Source organism: Notolepis coatsorum (assembly GCF_963971535.1).
Source record: "Notolepis coatsorum genome assembly, chromosome: 6".
Taxonomy (NCBI): domain Eukaryota; kingdom Metazoa; phylum Chordata; class Actinopteri; order Aulopiformes; family Paralepididae; genus Notolepis; species Notolepis coatsorum.
This window is the reverse complement of record NC_140170.1, coordinates 108,915,061-108,922,721: the sequence shown is the minus strand read 5'-3', so window position 1 is coordinate 108,922,721 and position 7,661 is coordinate 108,915,061.

The following is a 7,661-nucleotide window of genomic DNA, read 5'->3' as shown; positions in this document are numbered from 1 at the left end:
ACACGGTGGGATAGATATAGAAACTGTGTCGAACGGTGGCTTAACCTACCAGGCCAGAATCATACCATTGTGGAGACATACAAACATTGTTTAGAGATCGAGTTATGTCATAAATGTCATGATGAATTGAAAATGGGGGACCGTGATTAGATTAGATTAGATTGTACTTTATTGTCATTATATCCCCACCCACCCCTCCTACCCAACCCCCCCCCCCCCACTCCTTACCCACCCCCCCCCCCCCCCCCCCCACTCCTACCCAACACCCCCCCCCACCCACCCAACCACCTCCAATGTACAGTCCCCCCCACCCCCACCTACCCAATCCAATGTACAGTTTCTACGTACCCTCTCATCAGCTTACCTTCATAAGCAGGTGTGTGGTCACCTGCTCTCCTCCTTCCCAAGCTTTCACCACAAGGTGAGGACAAGGGCTGCAGCGGCCGTCTGATGCCAAGCATCGCCCCTAACTAACAGAACTTGGTTATAGTCATAACCTAACGTTCTGTATCGTTAGTGGCTTAGCTTGGCATCACTACTGCACAAGGGAGGCCAAGCGGAGCCACTTGGCTGACAAATACACCCCGCTGACAGCCCCCCAAAACCATCAGAACAGGGAGGGCCGAGCCCCCCCGACCCCCCCTAATGGAGGGTATCCCCCCTATTAGAGGCTTCACGGGAAGGCGACGGACCCGACCGTGCGAAGAGGCACTCAAGCAACTTAACGCACAGGGTGAGCAGACCGTGGCTTGACCCCACGACTACACACACGCACAACCCGCATGCCACCCGGGAACGAACGGAGGAACAACCTCGTTACTGCCCCCAGAATCACGGGGCCAAGGGCAAACCCAACCCCGTGGCAAGGCCGTAGCAGCGGAGCGCGAAGGAAGACCCAGACCCACCAAAAGGACTGGACTCCCTGGAATGGGGGCCCGGAGAAGTCCATGATGCCAGCATCAAGACCCCACCAGGTGGGCACGTAGTGCCCCGCCCCCCACATCGCCAGCGTATTCGGACAAAGGCCCCTCAGTTACTGCACCTGGTATTCCCAGGCGGAATCCCATCCAAGTACTAACCAGGCCAGAACCTGCTTAGCTTCCGAGATCGGACGAGATCGGGCGTGTTCAGGTTGGTATGGCCGTAAGCCGAGCGGGCCCCGTCCCCCCAATAGTACACCGCCTGGCACACTGACCCTGTAGAACAGGCAGTCAGCATGGCCGTAAGCACACAAAAAGGTTAACCAACGGAAGCAGGCAGCGCACCGGGGAAAAACCAGGCAACAGGCTGTTAACCCTAGCCTGGAGACTGCGGACGAGACAGGCGCCAGAGGGGACAGCTGAACACAGCCGCCCCGGCGGAAGGAGCGTAAGCTGGCGGTGTTGCATGACCAAGCCTCCATTTAAAAACCCCCACCCAGAGGGGTCGAGGCAGAGAAGGCTGACACGATTGGCAGTGACACGATTGGCAGACGTCATGAACGTGCAGGGGCACCCTCAAACGGTGAACCCGGGAGTTGACACTGCTCCAACACACCAGGGAATCAACCACCTCGGTGTTACCCAATGCGGTGGTTGTTCCTATAACCCCTCAAGAAAAAACTCCAAAACACACCTGCGGGCATACACCGGCTATACCGCAGTACAAGTGTTTCAGTTTCCAAAAAGGGTTAACCCAGGCCTACGGGTCGCAAACATCACTTCGGACCGGGCCTGGCGGTACGGGAAGCACAGGGTCACCAGAGGAGGTCAAAAAACCACCCCCACAGGCCCCTCTTCGCCATGCGTGAGAGAGGAGCGAAAAATAATGGAGAACCAGCCCCTAAGCACACCGTACCCGGTATTCCCCGGCGGTCTCCCAACCAAGTACTAACCAGGACCAACCTGTGTAGCGGCCGAGATCCGACGAGATCGAGCGCGTACAGAATGGCATGGCTGTAAGCCATGACGACAGTGCTGAGTAAAAACATACCCAACCAGGGTCTCCATAGCGCTTAACCCTGTGACACCCAGACCGACCTGGCATTTTTCCCCCTGAAAAAAGCCCAAGTCCCTCAGGGTACCAGAACAGCAGATCTGCATCCCCGGCGGACAACGGGTTCAACTGATCTGGACCAGCGTGACCAGAACCAGTCCCGTGCCCTAACCACGCCGACATGCCTACTCCAGGAGAAGGGCAGATATGCGTGTTGATCTTAACATGAAAAGAAGGCGCCACCCAGACGTTCGGACGAACCGCGCCTGGTGGCCCACCCCAAGGGCGTGAGACCCCACTACATATGTTCAGATCCATCCCGTCATCATCCCCCAGACATGAACGAGAATCCGTCGACAACCCACCCAGGTCATGGGATGTGGTCGTCGGAAGAGGAAAAACCCCCATCTCAGTTGCTTTATAAAAACGCTGTTTCAACCACAAGCAACCAAGGCGTGCCAGCCAATCGCCTGTTTACAGCGAGCTAGCACTATACGTGCGTCGGGACACACCCCCATCAATGAACAGGCTATTTAGACCTGTCATTGAATCCCCAAGGCGCCCAGGGGAACGACAAGAGGGGTGTGACACTCCCTAACTCCAACACTTCTGGAATAGAAAGAAGGAAGCATCAACAGTATGTATCCCAGTCTACACAGCCGGGGTAAAAAATGTTCACATTTTTACATCCCACCACCCTCCCATAGGAAAGAGACGGGGATCCCCAGAGAGACTTCCCACGCGAGCTGTACAGATTGAAAAGAATATATTGCACCTTGAGCCATGTAAAAAACTGGTTTTAGGGCCCCCGGGGAAGAGGCACTGAACCCATACACACTCAACAAACGAATTGAATCGAATATACATACAATAGAAAAGGACCCTTCTAGAGGGTCCACTCACTTTGACAATCTGAGGAGGAAGGCTCTGTACTCTGATGGAGGCTTCCTCACATGGAAGAAGGAGTCCGAACTCACAGAAGGCCTGAATAGGCGCTTGGTGAGGAGGAGCCCTGACCACCCCCCCTGAAAACAGATCCATCACATGGACCTGAACAGCACACGGAAGTCCTACCAACAGAGACGCGCACGGTGACGTACTCTATGGCGGGGGAATTCCTGCGGTGCACACGCCCAATATACCAGGCCGTGGGACCAGGAACTCCCTCCCCCCCCCCCCCCCCCCCCCCGTAACGTGCCGAACCGCCACGTGACGGGAACCTTGAAGGACAGGGGGTGTACCCCTGACCGACAGAACAATGGGGAGAGGAAAGGTTACCAGTTCACCCCTTTACGACCCCACACCCATGATACGACGTAACGACAAAAAGAGAATATGACACAGTCATAGTCAGCTCTATGAAGCGTTTCACAGCTCCACACAGCGCATGAGCTAACCTGCTATCCGATTTTTACTAAGGAAAAACAGAATAGAGAGGGCTCTAAGAACCCCGGTCCAACATACACATGTGCTTCTGTGGCCAGTACAACCCAGTTGTAGGTCACATGACACACACAACCCATCATCACCTACAAAAAATGGCAAAAACACTCAACAGAGGAACGCCGTTTTTTTCACAATGAGAGAATACATCATTCTTGATTAGTATCGACCACAGGCCTTGCTAAGCACACATGACAGCAACCAAACCAATTTCCCTTTAGGAAATAAGTTTCTCCAGCAGATTTAGCACAACCTCAGCAATCAAGCTAAGAGTTACATCGTATCCCTACCACACAAAAGACACAATTAATGCACAACATGTCTGATAGGAGGTGATAAAGTCCCCAGGGAACCGGGGGGGAAAAACACAATCCTCCTATTTTACCCTCAATACGGCCAGTTAAAACAGGAAAACCTGTTAATGTGTGAACACACTGTTCATTGTCATTACAGTCTGAGAAAGAACATTCTTTTACTCACTTGTCACCAAGCATAGCTTCATAGGTTAGTTGCCTTAGTAGTGAGTACACGGTACACATAAACACCATGATGTTTCTCACACAACAACCAGATCAATACATCACGATCTGCACGGAGAAGCTAACTGCCAGTGACAAAAACAGCTCACACATAACCCGCAACGTATCCTAAACGCATTGCAACAACACACGTTTTGGGAAAAAACACCGTTATTCACAATACATTTAGCAAAGTAAAACCAGAAGACGTGTTATGAGGTCTGGCCAACCCCGTACCTACCCGGAACGCAGATCAGCGAAGTGCAGTCACAAGACACCGTAGAACACAGCCGACCTGTGTTGTTCGATCCGGGCAGCGTCGCCGCTCCAACCAGTCGCTACAGTCCTCTTTGTTGACGCAATCCCCGTCCAGGCTCAGGGCAGGGTCGACGAAACATCCCCTGTCAAGGATGACGTCGCGGTCAAGAGTGTAAAACATGTTAAAATCAAAGCACGTTCAACAGAATAGCATCAAGCCAACGGCGATCAGAAGCGAGCTCCGGCGGCGCGCGAGAAGCTAAGCTACCCCGCGCCAGCCATGGCCCTAGCAGCAAGCTAACGTTTACCCAGCGACCACGACATGCTAGCCCCGCAGCTAACAGCTGACTGGCTAATAGTAGGCCTTAAGCAGGCCATGCAGCGATCCAGCAGGCTAACGCAGCAGTTAACAGCTGACTGGCTAACCGTAAGCTATGAACATGTAAACAATGACATAACACTCACCCAGACAGGCCGCCGTTCTGAACCTCTCCTCACTTTTTAAGAGAAAAGAGAAAACAAGACGTCAACACCGCTTCACAACGGTGAACATCCGGCGGAATCAGCACAGTACCAACTGGCCTGTGTAGCTGACTTCGAACATGAATCTGCCGCTATCGCACATTACATGCACATATCCCCTCGTGAAGGAATACTCTCATTTGGATATGAAAGATGGGGTCTTAACACGGTGACAGAGAGAATCCACTCGTCCAGAACACACAGGGATCACCAGTGTCAATGGTCGTGGCCCACTAGTTAAAACTATAATGGTCTCCAGACCAAGGCCTTCTGTCGCCTAGGCGGCTAAACAAAGGACCCTAGCCTGGGGCCGGTTTCCATAAACTTTGTCAAGTAGCCCCCATAGCACTAACAGACAAGTGGAGCCCGCCAGCAAACACTACTCACCCAACCTGGAACGCACCGCTTCTCACAACAGCGGCATGTCCGACAGTTCAGCTGTGGCCTGACAGGTTTCACCCCAACAAACACAGCAAGGAACTGCAGTTGAGAAGCATGCAGCGGCGTGCTCCCAATACGAAAACCGGTGGAGGGTTTTCAGAATGATCATCATCTTCTAGACACTCCAGTACGAAGACAATATCGCCGTATTTTCTCGAAAATAGTGAGAGAGAAAATAAAGATATGATGTCAACGTATCCTTGTTTCCCAAGCTGTTCCTAATCCAATTTCTTCCATCATGGTGTCAAGTGTGGGGATCTACCGAGGCACTTCTTCCTTGTGGTGAAAGCGAGAAGGAGGAGAGCAGGTGACCACACACCTGCTTATGAAGGTAAGCTGATGAGGGGTGTGGTCAGACTAATACTGGTATTAGAGGTACATTTGTGGTTTATTCAGTACGCGTGCACGTACGCGAGATAGTGCAGTAGTGATGCCAAGCTAAGCCACTAACGATACAGAACTAAGGTGCAGTAATAAAATCACATGTAATAAAAGAGAAACATAAAATCTTATACAGAAACATTAAATGCTATACAATAAGACAATGTTACAGTCCTGTACAATATACAAAATAACAACAATATACAGAATAGCAATACACAAATAACAATCACAGTGTCAGACGGTAGTGGGTGGGTATTGCATTGTGGATATTGCACATCAGGATGTTGCACAGTGTGGGAGGACCCTAGACCAGTCTACCTTTGATGGTCTTAGCAAATATGTGTGCCACCTGTATGGCCAGCCATCAGCTAAGAATGTGAATGATGCCAGATATAAAGCATTCTGCATGGCATCGTCGGCTTTGCCAGAACTCTCTATGCCCCCGACAAGTGACGCATTGTACCAACACTGCAAAAGGGCAAATGACCAAGCAGCTATAATGAGACATTCATTGAAAGCTATAATGTGTGCCCCTTCACCTGTTGGCAATGGGTGGCACGTCGAGGATGGGGAGTTAACAGTGACCTGGATGACTACAAATCCGGCCCCTGATAGTGTGTTGCAAACAAGGACAATTTGAGACAGGAAGATGTTCATGTGTGTCAGTTTATGCCACCAAGCTAGCACAACATGGTACCAATCAATTCCTAATGGTGTCTAGTTTCATATGACACCAGTATCTTTATTCTAGCTTTAAAACTCAACCCGCTACAGCCGCTGAAAGACAGTAATGTCAGCCGCGGGGGTCTGCTCTCTGAGGGTTAATCAAATAGCTATATATTGCTGTGCAGTGTTTCACATTTCCTACTGTATATTTTCAGATGACTGACTTGGGTTTTTCCTCATTACTTAGAATGGAACACTTAGCTCTAATGAAAAAGAGCCTTGATGTGAGTTAATGCTATACTGGTATGAAGTATTGAACTACATATAAATAATGGCAGAATTAATCTGTAACTGGATTCACAACAAGTCAACAAATACCATGATTTATATGGGCTTTTGTTGAAAGAGAAAAGTGGGTGATTGATACTGTGGCAGTAATCTGTTAGGGTTTGTCCCCCTCCCCCATATCCACCACCACCTCCATCATTCTCCTCTTACACGAATATGGTTAATCATGACCTGAGATATCACATACTTTTTTTTATATATATATATATATATATATATATATATATATATATATATATATATATATATATATATATATATATATATATATATATATATATATATATATATATATATATATATATAAAGAGAATCCTGATTAATTATGGAAATAATATATATATATAAAGCTTTTGCTTTTGATAAACAATCCTCTCATTAATTCCTCTAAAGAGATCCCTGCATTTTCCCTGAGAGCCGGTTGTCTGCAGCACAGTAGGCTACCTGCACCCTGTGCCCTCCTTGCTTCTGCATGTCTGTCTCTTGTTTATTATGAAACATAGTGTGGCTCAGATTAAAGGGTGACAATTTCGCCGAGAGGCTGTTGCTATGGAAATGGGCCTGCTGTAGCTATGATAGGCCATTCATGTTTGATTAATTGGTTTTTCAATGCATCTTGGTTTGTGAGGACCCTTAAAGAGCAGCTCCATGGAAAATGGAAAATGAATGGATTTCTATTGCTTTCTCTCTCTCTCTCTCTCTCTCTCTCTCTCTCTCTCTCTCTCTCTCTCTCTCTCTCTCTCTCTCTCTCTCTCTCTCTCTCTCTCTCTCCCTTTTGCTGAAGCTATTTCACCATGTTTTAAGAAGTGATGGTGTCTTGAATTATGATTGGAAGTTGGAGGTTGTGTAGTGTGGCTGGGGGAGGTTAGAGCAACACGGTTATTTGAAATGCAAAAGAAACGGCTTTGTTCACGGCTGCCTTTTGTTAGCCGCTGCAGAGGCAAACACAGAATCTAATGTCCTGTGAATGTGATGGCGTTTCAAAGCGCTCCATAGCCTCTTACAACATTACTTTTTTTTTCTCAGCAACCTACTGGGGCCAATTATGATTAGAGAGGCAAGCCTTCATCTCTGAACCTCTGCTCGTGTTTATCAAGACCTCATAAT